Here is a 13,854-nt window from a genome sequence, read left to right as displayed (position 1 = left end):
TGAATAGCAATAAAAAAGTTCAGTTCCCTGAACATTTCATAGAAGATGTCTCCAGAAGATCAAACAAGCCAGTGACTGAGGCAATGTGACAGTAATAGCAAATCTTAATTTTTTTTTTACCAGCTTTGTTAGGTCCTTATTGTTTGTTGTGACATGTGCATTCCCGTATACTCTGTGTAACTGTGGAGGTATACAGGATGCACTTACCATGGAATAAGCATATCCCCAAAGCCTCAGGGTATTGAGCTACTCTTTTGTTCCACATAACTTACTGCAGAAGTGCTCACAGAATGACATGCTTTACTGTGTGTCACCTTATTGCTTTATTATTAGGCTTCTCAAAGGTCAGATGGGCTTGACCCAGATTCATATAGAAAACAATGCTGTACAAAGTTGCTTTTCCTCATTTTTTTTTTTTTTCTACCAGAGAATCTGCTTATTTTTCTGAGGCCTGCAAGAGTATTTTTGATATTATGTGAAAAGCAGAGAACTGTTTTCAATTCCCATTGTGGTAATCAATGAGATGTAAAATTGCAGAAGTTGCATGCTGCCTAGAGCCTCTCCTGACAAACTTTGTTTGGTTTGTCAGAATGCATAAAACACGTAGCATTAGCTCTATTTCTCTCTGATGCAACTGAGCACAGAAAGAAAACAGCTTTTAGGGAAACATTTTCATTTGCTTAATTAACACTGCCATGGCTGCCATACAGAAAATTCTTGCTGTGCTATGCATGTTTCTTAGGATGGGTATAGAGACCATTACCTGTATATGTGATACAAAAAAATCAATAAACTTGTGGACTAGCTCTATAATTATTTCACTTTTGACAATTTCATTCAAACATAGAAAAAAAAAAAAACAGTCAAGATAACCTTATATTGTATTCTGTATTTTTATCATATTTGTGACTACTCAGGAAAGTTGTATTTGTTGCTATGCAGTTAGGAATCAGTTGGATACTGATATATAAATTCATGTTAGTAGTTCCTAATAAATAATTATGCAAATAATTCTTATGATATATTTAGGAGGAAGAAACTCTTAATATTGTATGTTTTGGAATTATGTGGAGTTTGGTATATGTTTTTTATTAAAAAAAAAAAAAAAAAAAAAAAAAAGGCATTGTTTAGCCCTAAAAAGTTTTCCTATGGATGTCCTTATGGGTGGAGTGATTGTGTTGCTTATGACATTAGTAGTGGGCCCAAAGCTTCTTGTCTGTGCCTCTGACGCAGATAACTATAGTCATCACTCATCAGTCCCTTGGAGGTGTTTATAAAGAGCTCTGTTCTCATTCCCTTTACTACTGGAGAATACATCCATTTTGTATAATGCCGTTTCTCTTGACTACCTTAGCTGATAAGTAAAGAAGTGAATGAATGTTTGTAAATGAGGTATTCTTTCTCTGCAATGGCTATTCTTTTAGCATAGAAACTTAGGTGATTGCCAGTTTCTATCTCATTTTGAACTGTTTTCTAGAACTATATTCCCCTTTTGTTTACTTTCCTTCAGGTTGATTTTCTAATGAACAAATGTGAATGAAGAGGCAATATCATTGCAATTTCCAAGCTTTCCCTAATTGCATTAGCTTTTTGACAGCAACAAAAAATAATAATCCTGAACATTGAAATGAAAGTTGGGATTATATTTTAGTGTACTATACATGTTTTGAGTATACCAGCTATTACCTCAATTAGCAGGTCAGCAGATAAGAGTTTTTACCTTGTGACTGGATTGCAGGATCTGGATTGAGGAGAATGCAAACAGTGGAAATAATAATCTATAACATCTGTCAAGACAAAAGATGGAGAGGTGGATATGTTGGAATCACTCCCTTCATAAGAGCTCACCACTTGTGAGCTCTGGGGGATATCTGTCAGGGGATATGTGGAGAATGATCTGAACAGAAGAGGTCTGAAATTCTTCCTGAGAGAATTTAACATTTCTCTTAGCCATTAAAACCAGATTGTATACAAAAATGTGGTATTGTTTCACAGTCGTGGTTTTATCTGAAATTCCATTTCTAAATTCTGATAGCAGCATAATTTGTTGGTTTTGTGTTTGTGAGGGCTTTTTAATTGCTTGGGTACAAAAATCTGTTTCTCAAGTTGAAGCTTGGCCTCATGATACAAATTCTCAGCCAAGGAATAAGTTTTATTTCTGGAGAGCATTTGAAGAAGATGGAAAAATCATGTTTTTATTTGTTTTTGAGTTTCACATTTATAGACATATTTTCATATGAAAAAATCCTGAACTGCTTCAAGTTCCTACTTTAATACTTTGACACCTTGCTGAAATTTTGTTGCATTTGGATTGCAATTTGAATTACTCCCTCTCCTTTCCCTCTCTCCTCTCCCTCCCCTCTCTTTCCCTTTCCTCTCTTCTTTCCCTACCATTGGATAAAATGGTAGTTCAGAAAGAAATAAAAAAGTGATGAAGCTTATAGTCTCTAATCATTAGATAATATTTTATAACAGTCTTTTTAGGAGATTAAAAAGACTGAAGTTATAGTGTAGGCTCAATGAGGCCTCCTTTTTGTCCTTCTCAAAGTATGACGAGGTGACCAACTAAGAGTAAAAAGCAGTTTGATGGTTTCTTTTCCACTGTAGGTTTTATCTGAACTTGAGTCTCCACTCAATTCAAAAGGTATTCATCCCTGAACTGTGTTGTATAGTAGAACATACCTATTGTTTTCTGGTGTGCATTCCAGGACACTAATCAATTTATGTATGAGGGTGGTGAGGCACTAGAATAGGTTACCCAGAAAAGCTGTATATGCCCCATCCCTGTAAAATCCCTTGAAATCTCTGGGTGGACAAACGATTCACTAAATGTATCTAAATAGTAAGCTATCAACTGAAGTGTTATTCTTGATAACACACTGTTTATTTTGATCTGGCAAAAGCATGAATAGTTATTTCTTTTAAGTACCTGTTGAATGCACTTTGTCAGTATCTCCTTGTTTTTAATCTTATGAATTTCTGAGATGATTTCCCTTACCTGGAATTATTCACACATGTATAACAATGATGTGTAGCTATGTACCTACAGGATAAGACAAATTTTATTCTTCATTAATATAAGTGTCGTGGTTTAACCCGGCTGGCAGCTAAACACCACGCAGCCGTTCGCTCACCCTCCCCCCTCCCTCTCTGGGACGGGGGAGAGAAATGGAAAGTGAAGCTCGTGAGTTGAGATAAAGACAGTTTAATACGACAGGAAAATAATAATAACAAAATAATAATAACAATAATAATAATAATGTTACAATGGTGATAATAGGAAAGTAATAATAATATGTACAAACAAGTGATGCACAATGCAATTGCTCACCACCCGCTGACCGATGCCCAGCTTAACCCCGAGCAGTCCGGTCCCCTCCCCCCGGCTAGCCACCCCTATATATTGTTTAGCATGACGTCAGATGGTATGGAATACCCCTTTGGCTAGTTTGGGTCACCTGTCCTGGGTCTGTCCCCTCCCAGCTCTTACTGCACCCCCAGCCTGCCTGTTGGCAGGACAGAGCAAAAAGCTGAGATGTCCTTGGCTTGGTATAAGCACTGCTCTGCAACAATTAAAACATCGGGGTGTTATCAGCACTCTTCTCATCCTAAGCCAAAACACAGCATTCCACCAGCTACTAGGAAGAAAATTAATTCTGTTCTAACTGAAACCAGGACAATAAGACAAATATTCTTTGTATCCTTCTGAAGTAAATCTGTCAGCTGAAAACTAGTTGTCTTAGAAAAATCTTTCCTTTGATATCTCAGAGAACATTTTTTTCTCCATGTGTAACACCAGCAATTGATATTACCTTCTTCTGCAATACCTTGAGGTTTCAAAGGGCAGAAAATAGATTAAATAATGGAGTAGGTCTTTTGCATTGTTAACATATCTGAAACTCTCTGACTTGGGGAATGTATTATGCCTGGGAAATGTCCGCATGAAATAGTGAAGAGGGGTATCCTGTAACTCTTACCAAGTAGTTTGCTTCTGTGCTTTGTTTTTGAAGCTGATTTTCATAAATTCACTTCCAGTTAATGATTGAAAACTCATTAAACTGGGCATTAAGTAGGCAGAAGATTCCTAAATCATAAGCAATACCATATGAAACAGCAGAAGGATAGTATTTCTAAAACTGTAGCAATAATTCATTTAATAATAATGATTAATAGTTACTAATAACTTCAATTTTAGTTTTGAAAAGCATTTATTTTGATGCTTTTTAAATAAATGAACTTATGGCTTCTTATAATTAATATATAGTTCTGGAACTCAATAAAAATTCTTTCTGAATTTTTCTGTGGCTGTTGGTCTTTTCAAGAGTGTCATCTTTCTTTTTTGTAGTGATAATGAATGATCCTTACCTACTCCTCTGATGATCCTACATTATGATATGGCAGAATTCCTTATAATTATTACTAAGATGAAAATATAGCAGATGTGCTAGTCTGAAGGGGGAAATCTAAGTCTGAAACTAATGGTAGAGTTCAGTAGAATTCAATAGAACTCATCCTATTGCTTTTTATAGAACAAGACAGTTGATTTTTCACCTGAGATTCACTTTCTTCTTTCTGTCCTGATCTGTTTCATTTCAGCCACACTGAATTTAGCAGTTGATGACGTTGGCACTCATTTCTTTATTTCACTGTATTTAAAATGCTAGACAACACTATCAAATGTTCTTCACTTCAATCTCTTTTCTTTCTGTTTGTGAATGTCACACTGTGTTGTACAAACACAGCAGGGATGAAAGCTAACACAAATGCATATTTGTGTCTACAGGACAAAAATGTGTATTTATAGATGAACAAACCAGGTCAAATCTTTCATAGTAAAAAATAAATTAAACAGCCATTTGTCAGATGAGTGTCTGGAGACTATTATTAGTAGTCAATAGAACCGGTCTTAAAATGGGGGGAATATTGGCAGGGGGAAATATGCAATTTTAATGCCATTTTAGTTTATAAAGGCACACACACACTCAGATTAAAAAGACACCAGGCCTGTTTTTCACACTACACAGTTATTCTGAAATGAACCACTCACAAATTTGTATTAGTTAGGCTGAATAAGACCAATAGTCTAGAAGACTGGTTCAACACAGATTAACTAGTTTATTGATTAGATGTACAAAACATATCCAAGTATATGAGTGAATTTCTTTGCTGCAGCAGATGACACAGAAAAGCTCAAGGTATGATTTTAGAAAATGGTATTTATACCTTAACTTAAGTTGTTTTGGTGAATATCTGTGCAGAATTACCTAACCTCCATCTGCCTAACTCAAATGCAGAAGTATAAAAATATCAGCATACCGGAGTTGCATCTATTCTTTGTTTTGCTCCATCTGACATTCTTGAAAGAAGAAAAATCAGAAGTGCAGCATACACAAAAATTATACGTCTGATTCAGGAGAATAATCCTTACTGAGGATTTTACTAGCTGAAAAAAAACAGGAAAAAATGTAGTTATGAGCTTACCATGAATAATCAAAGATTAGGCAGTTTGGCCAGTTCTTTAATATATAAAAGTTCTATTTGGATAAGTATATAGATAAAATAGAGATCTGAAATAGCAAAATAAGTCAACAACTGAGGGGAATAGAAGTTGGCAAGAATGCCTCTTCAAATCAGCAAGAAAACACTGATAGCTAGTTTTACTGCACAGTGAATCAGCAGTTATTCAGAGGTGAGATTTAACTCAACTTCTTCATATTTACTGGTAAGACAGTGTGTGTATAAAAGTGTATTTCTTTGTTTAAGAAACTGTACAGAGTATCATTCTCTCCCTGTACCCTCTGGGACTGTTGAAATTCTTATGTGGACATAGCACATTACATTTTTCCTGTTTTATTGCCTTTACCCTTACTTGTTACCTAACATAAAGAGCTCACATGTATTTTGCTAACTGCTTGCGATTCCAATTCATAAGTAAAGGCATCAGATGCTATTTCAGATGTCCCAGAGTATCCAAGAGTTCCATAGGAGCAAGCAGATAAGAGATGGGGCCTATAGCGAAGCTGTGCTCCTCTGGAATAACTCAGGGCAGATACAATAACATGGATCATCTAAAATAGCCCCCTTTCTTTGGCAGTTGAATGCTACCATGTTAGTGATACATGTGAATAGCCAAACGTTTAATATTTATTAAAAATGGCACGAACTGAGTAGATATTTGTTCCCTTCTCCTTGTGTATTTCATTTACTATGTCAACATGGTAGAACATGCTACCATGTTTATTTTTTTCTCTAATAAGTCTTCTTTTTACTGCAGCTTTTTTTCATCTGATTGCAATTCATACAAAATAACTGCTTTAAGAACAATTACAAAAGCCCGATTATAACTTCAATGAGCTTGTGTTACTTATTGCCATAATAAATGTTTAGAAAGTATTAAAGATAAAGGACCAAATAATGATCTGTTGTACTGGCATAAGTGTGGAGTAAAACCAGAGCACTTAGAATGAGGAGCTGGGCATTGAGCTGATACTATTGACTATTTTAAAAAGATTTCTTGCAGTTTTCCTTGGTGAGTTATTTAAGCAAAGATAATGTTGTATATAAACAATAGTTTTCCTTACTATTGAAAAACTAGTATTGAAAACTTACTATTGAAAACTTACTATTGAAAAACATAGTAAGAAAAACTATGTAAGTTTTTCTTACTATGTAAGAAAAACTATGTTTTTCTTACTAAAACTTCATTTTTCTCATAATGTCCTTTTTCCAAACCTTCTTTAACACTGCATTTTGCTGTAGTAGTCCATAACCAGATAAATAAGCCATTTTACAGCTCTCTTTTTTATGTTGAGGAGCACTGGAAGGGAGGAAGATGGCCAAAATCAATCTTTTCAGTATAACTCTTTTTTAAGCATAAGTGTATGGCAGGTGAGATTTGCCAGTATAAATGTACTGTATAAATAAATGTACTGTATAAATAAAGTATAAATCTATACTAGATTCCATACTCAAACCTCATTACAGACTTCAGAAATTATGATGAGACTCCTTGTAATTTGTTCTTTCATGTGTCTTGAGAGATTTCTCTTTCTCTAGTTTTTGCATGTTTCCAAAGGTTTTTGTCCAATGACTACTTTAACACACTTTCTTCATTGTGTATGTGTCTTGGTTTCAGCTAGGATAGTGTTCATTTTCCTCCTAGCAGCTGGTATGGTGCTGTGTTTTGGATTGAGGATGAGAATGCTGCTGATAACACACCACTGTTTCTGAGCAGAGCAGTGCTCACAAAGGGCCAAGGCCTTTCTAGCTTCTTGTGCTGCCCTGCCAGCGAGGAGGCTGGGGGTACACAATGAGCAGGGAGGGGACAGAACTAAGACAGCTGGCCCACACTGACTGAAGGGATGTCCCACACCCTGTGGCATTGTGCTGAACAATAAATATGGGGTGGCTGGCTGGGAGATGTGGGGGTTGCTGCTTGGGGACGGGCTGAGCATTGGTCAGCGGGTGGTGAGCAGTTGCACTGTGCATCATTTGTTTTGATATTCTTTTAATTATTATAATCATTATTATTTTCATTTTCTGTCCTATTGAACTGTTTTTATCTCAACCCACAAGCTTTTACCCCCTCCCCCCCCAAATTTCTTTCTTCCATCCCACTGGAGGTGTCAATGAGCAAAGAGCTGTGTGGTGCTGAGCTGCCCACTGGGTTAAACAACAACAGTAGTAAAACCTATTATAACAATTTTTTATAAAAGTGCATGAAAAATGTTTTTATTGTCAATTTACATGTTCTTGGACTTATTAAAAGAAGATTTCTTGCTGAAAGTGGGAAAACAGATACGCAAGTGTATGCTTCTGGTACTCTTCATTAGCTTTATTTCCAGGGAGGTTGGCTTAACACTGTAGAGCACATGAAACCATGATTATATTTTGCAAGAGTGGGAAATCCCAGACTCTCCATTTTTGCTTTAATGATGGTATAGTGTAAAAAGTGAACATAAGTATGAGGAAAGTGCTTATCAATAAGCAGCTACTTAACTGTGTAGTCAGAATTTCTTTGTATTATAGTAACTCCAAGGAGCACAAATTGAGACTTTTTCAGGGAACTACAAACTTATGTCATTGCATGGAATGACAGAGGTAAAGCAACTTAGAAAATTACCAGTAGTGATTCCTTGAACTGAAAAACTCTTTCTCCTGCTTAGTGAATCTCTTTGTACATCTATTTCTGTGGATGCTTCCACTGTTCATTAAAAACCTAAAAATGAAGCTTTTTTTATCTACTAGGTTATTTTTGAATCATTTTCTATCATCCATTTAGTTTTTAGTTTTGCTGGACACTGTTATGATTCAATATATTTTTGGTTTTCTTTTACAGTAGCTCAGATTTAATATACTTATTTTGTACTGTTAAGTTTGGCATAAATGAACATTGATGCCTTCATACAGACAAACACCAAGATGTACATGTACTTCCATAATCTTACAACCATCATGGTCTCAGCATGACTCAAATTAAAATAGGTTGATGCAGATATTTTTTTTTAAGTAAACCTGACTTTTTCTTTGGTGGTTGTTTATACTACTTTAAAAAAAAAAATAAATAAATAAATAAATAAATAAGTATTTTGTTTATATATAGCTCTGCTGGTAGTGAGACGTGAGATACAAAAGCCATGTCACTGCCATGTGACCACAAGATATGACCACTATTCTGAAGAGTGAAGAGCAGATTAGGAAACGTCTTTGACCTTTTTTTTTTTCTTCTTTTTTTTTTTCTCCCTCCTGATTGGAGAAGAGGGATATGCTGATCAGGGGATGAATTGATCTAGCAGTATTTGTAAAGTGGTATATGAATTGAATTGGTAAGAAAGTAAGTATTTTCTCACGTAGTGTTGGTATATTTTCTGTGCAGTCCTCAATTTTGAAAAACCCATGAAGGAAAAAGCCCTGAGGAAATAGGCATTTCCAAGAAAGCTTCTGACTTGTTCAGAGAGAGACAGTCCATATCCAGTTTCAAACTACTTATTATAAGTAGTCCCATCTCCTTCCAAACTGTCCCACTTTGAGTCACAGACACAGCAGGAGATGAGTTTTAATCTCCATTTTCTTCCAGTGCTTGGATGATGCAGGAACTGCTAGTGACTCAGTACAGCAGCACAAACTGTCTTCATCTTACGTAAAAGCTCCAGGCTGCATGAAAGCAGGAGCCTTACATAAACAGCTAGTATTTCAGGGTGAAAAAGCGTATCAAAGAAACAAATCAACAGGGACAGCAAGAAATATCAGTGCCCATTACAACAGGAGCTTCTTACAGAGACTCAGCTGTTGTCTCATGGAAAGTGGGATTTGCTTAGTTCCCAATTTCAAGGAGGTAGGTACCTCTCATTGCAAAACCAAGGACTGTGTCCTTTGCTGAACCACTGAGGTGATCTGTTTAGAATCCAGTGTTAGAAACAAGGAACAAACAGCTCTTTGTTTCTGTATCTTTCTTATAGACATTCTCATAAATAAATATATAAATAAAAACTGTCCAGAATTAGTATAGACTAAGAAAGCTCTGTGGAGGTTGCTAGGCAGCCGAGGCCAAAGGAATAGAAAGCAGTCATGTCTTTGAAAAACAGAATCAGTGACATGGGTTATCTGGAGTCACCATTTACTGTTGTCTTTAGTCATAAACATGAGCCAGTGGAATTTATTTTTCTTTAGTAAATGAGCAGTAATTTTAAAAGATTTTAAATAAAAGGTCTGTTTTGTATCTCTTGCCTATTAGTGTTTATAAGCTATGAAATTATATGTATGAAAATTATTTTTAATATTTATTTATTCATTGATTTAACTAGGGTATGTCCAATCTGTTCAGGCTATAAGTGGAAAATATTTTTGCAGAGTAATTAATTTTTAAACTTTTGTCCCATTTTCATTTTATCACTATTTGCATCTAAGACTCCAAATGAAGGAAGGTTCAAATGCTGGAAAGTATACTTCAGCCTCGAAATGTGTATGTGTTTCACTGCTATTAATGACAGTGGAAAGATCTCATTTCTACCACCATATCCTTTATGTATGATGAAGCTACACATTACAGAAATATAGCAGTAACAAACACACTCTTCTCATTACTGTTAAGCTTGTAAAAATGCAGTAGCAGGCAAGGTTTTCATATGCAAGATTAAGTGATCACATTATTAACAAATTGCTGCCTGTGAAATCTCTGTGCTTGTATTTGTGTCTTTAAGCCTTCCCAAAATTAAGTGCACTTTTAGTAGTCGTGTTATACATACAAGTATGCTGAAGGAACAGCATATCTTGCAACTCTCCTACCTTCTCGGGTAGTGTAATGACAGCTCTTCTATATCATGTTTTAGTCTACATTACTTACTCTCTCTCAACATCTTCAAATGATTTTGTCTCTAGGAGATTTAATTGATGCATCATGGATTTTCAAAATTTGTTTCTTCCACAGGGTAGATGCTGTGGTGGGGTCCAGGCAGCTTTGTGGAAACGTCTCCAATGGGCTGGTAGAATGAGAAGGTCCAGGGGTAGTTTGGAAAACGAGGAGAAGCATCACCTCCCAAGACGGTAAACCTACTGAAAAGGTAATTCATGCTAGGATACTTCTGCACAGTCTGCTGTTAAAGCTCATGGATGTAGCACATGGCAGAAAACTAGTAGGGAACAGGAGCACATACTTTTAACGCTGTCCAAGTGCTCATAATAAGTCTCCTGCAAATCTTTCTTAAAGCCCTGGCTTTCAACTCCCTTCCTTGTGTGAGAAATTGAAGGCTCTATCTTACAGTGCTTTTCTTGCCTTCCCTCGGACCTGTTTGAGAACACACAAAATTTACAGCAGCTTACCAAAAAATTCCTCATAGGGCTTATGACAATGCCAGCATATCTGCCACAACTTTGAGTAATTAAATGTTGTTTCCTAGGGTGACTTAATAGTTTTATTTTTCACAGTACATAATTATGTTTGGTTGGCTTATTTTGGTCTTATCTTTGAGGCTTAACTATTGTGTTTATGGAGACTGTCTTTCTCCCAGAACCTTAAATATGGATGTTTCTATTGCTAACATTTCAGAAGTCCAAGAGAATGAGCAAACTAAAGATCTGTTATCCCTCAGCATCCTAACTGTAATGCTGCTTTCTTCATGTTAAGAGAGAGTTCAACCAAGAAGTACCAGTCAATGAATGTTAAGTTTCTCAGCTGTCCCAAAAGTTCAGCTATGTTGTGTACATCTGAGCCCAGTTAAATCTCAGTATGTCCATGCTATGTATGTATTTACTGGTCCTCAGCTATAATTAAGTTTGCTGAACAAACAGATTTTGTGCACTCATCCTAAACCAATCATGTCCCATGATACTTTACAAAATACCTGACAAGCTGACTTACTTCTTTCATTTATTAATGTGCCTTAATATATGCAGAGACTAAGAATATTAACAATGGAAAATCACACCGGTAAAAAATGAAATGGGATTTTTGATGCAAAAGTTTTCATAAGGTTCTATTTCCGTATCTCTTGAGACAACCAAAAAGAACAAAACATCATTTAATTAGGAAAGTTTTTTCCTTTGCTCAGGAGTATGGATGATTTGACTGGTTGAGTACTAGGCTAGGCTTTCAAATGTCTCTGAGAAATACCTTCCTTTTTGTTGCTGGTGAACTCAGTCCAGCTCCTTGGCATACATTAATTAAAACCATTCATAGATTACACTGCTTCAATTCACAAATTGCTTCCATGCTTCACCAGGCTTGGCAGCTGCCAGAAAACCAGCCAATCTGCACTCACATAACTTACTTGGAGTTATTTATGTCTCTGTATAACCTATAGCTGTGGTAGAAAGTGAGAGTCAAAAGCCTTCTATAAGGAATAGAAAGTACTTTATTATCTGGGAGAAGTTATTAAAGTATGAGTGACAGAAGAAATGGTTGATATAGGAAAGTGAGAGGTCTTACCTCTCACTTCATATATATATAAAAGTCATAATTTTGGTTTCGTAGTCTGCCTTTCAGAACTCTTCCACTCAAAGGTCTCACTAATCAATTTAGTCTAAGTTATCCAGACCTAATTTGTTTTTTTATTGTGTAGAAAAAATGAGCTAATAGGGCTTTTTGTTTATAAGGGTCCAGTAGTCTTTATAAAAATTGCATCAATTGATTGCAAGTAATTTACTGTAAATGAAAGACAAGAATAGCTAGCTTGCTTATGGTTAGAACTAGTCTGAGATCCAATGGAGCTGGCTTCAATCCTAAGCTGTGTTTCTGATGTTTTCTTGCTGCATTTTTTTAACAAATAAAATGAGTAGCAATTTTGTAATGTACCTTTGTTGATGCTTCTGTGACCTCAGTGCCACAGAGTGGTTTGGGTGCCAGACTTTACACTGGAAAGAAGTTACAACCCTTCAGGGAAAGAAAACTGAAGCTAGATGAGATGAAACTGAGATCTCTTCATTTGCAACGTACTAAGTAAAATTTGAACTTCTCCAAGCCCTACACTTAATGAGAAACAGGGTGCTTAGTGGATTGACGTTTCAGTTTCTGATTCACTGCTTTAACTGTGTTTCATGGGAACTAGTGTTGTGAATGTCACTGTGACTCAAGAATGGGGAAGATAAGAATGTTGTTTAAATATAACATGATATCTTGATGTTAAAAGGTTATTTTATTTTATTACCAATATTTTTGGTAAGAGGCTTTTGTCTTCATTTGTGTTGATATCAATCTGATATCAGTAGTAGGTATATATTCTTGAATTCTGACCATATTTTGTTCCTGGTGGGAACTTCAAATGTTTCACATTGTTCCAGCACATGGAGCTTTTTACTTGCATTTCTTTGGCTGCTCAGCTTACTCCGGATGTGCTTGCATTTCACTTTTCTGTTTCTGTATGATAAGTACTTACTACTTATTTTTGGTCTATTTTAAGATGAATGGTTCTAATTTTTTATTTATTTTTTTCCCTGTGGCAACTGGGACTGGAACTAGATGATCTAGCTTGTTCTGTTTTTCTTCTTCCTTTCCTAAGTAACCAGTTAAGCAACCAGTTCTGTTCTATGTTTTGTGGAAAAGTTCAAGCCTTTCAAATTAATTGAAAGGACATTCAGCTTCAGAATTAATAATATCCTTATACACAATGAAAAATTGCATTTGAGAATGAGGTATGTCCCAGCATTTTGAACAGCAGAAATGAGATATTCAAATAAAACCAGAAGTTCTTTTCACCTAGTAACAATTCATATAGACATGTTTAGAAAAATACTTGTTTTGAATGGCTATAGATACTGACCTGTGCGACAACAACTAGCTCTACATAGCTGGCAATTGAGATTGAAATCACAAAGCAAGGATGTTTTCCATGCAAAACTGTGTAGGCAGTGTCCATTGCTATCAGGCAAAGGGAACACTCAACTAAGTAACTATATATATGTATATTCTTTTCCATTTCATTTCCATAAATGAAAACTGTGAAGTTTCTATTTTTATTTATTTATGTTTACCAAGGGACCTCCAAAGATTTAAGTAAGAAGAAAGAACCCTTAGATGGAACTGAAGTTGATAGCCTTCGAGAAAAATGGAGTTAGGAAAACTTAGCAATTTCTTTAATATTTTACAGAAAGCTAAAGATTGTGACATCCCAAAAACAGACCATTGGATCTTTGGAGTGATCTGAGAAATCAAATATAAAGGAGACAAGTTACCAAGCAGCCCTCACTGGTGTTACTCAGTGCTATACACATTGTATTCCACAGCCAAGAACACCGTATTTAATGAATTTTGTATGTTTTGTGGGAAAACTGACGCCTTCTTTTTGCTTAAACTCACTGTGTGAAATTCCTCCTTCATTAAAACTGGTAGAAAAGCTCACCCCTTCAGTGTGTTAGGATTCA

The 13,854-nt window shown here is 35.7% G+C and overlaps 1 protein-coding gene across 4 annotated transcripts in view; it reads left to right on the top strand.

The window, feature by feature from the left end:
• Positions 1-13,854, top strand: part of LRRC4C (leucine rich repeat containing 4C) — a 498,215-nt gene that overhangs the window by 435,263 nt on the left and 49,098 nt on the right. For 3 of the 4 annotated variants that reach the window (XM_032188015.1, XM_032188014.1, XM_032188016.1), the window contains one exon: positions 10,427-10,559. The exons of the other annotated variant lie outside the window; for it this stretch is intronic. The gene's annotated coding sequence lies outside the window, so the exon portion shown is untranslated. The remainder of the gene's footprint in view (positions 1-10,426; positions 10,560-13,854) is intronic. 4 annotated transcript variants of the gene reach the window in all.

The sequence above is a fragment of the Aythya fuligula genome, chromosome 5 (assembly GCF_009819795.1).
Source record: "Aythya fuligula isolate bAytFul2 chromosome 5, bAytFul2.pri, whole genome shotgun sequence".
NCBI lineage: Eukaryota > Metazoa > Chordata > Aves > Anseriformes > Anatidae > Aythya > Aythya fuligula.
Note: the sequence above shows the minus strand (reverse complement) of the source record. Positions and strands in the feature narration are given on the sequence as shown.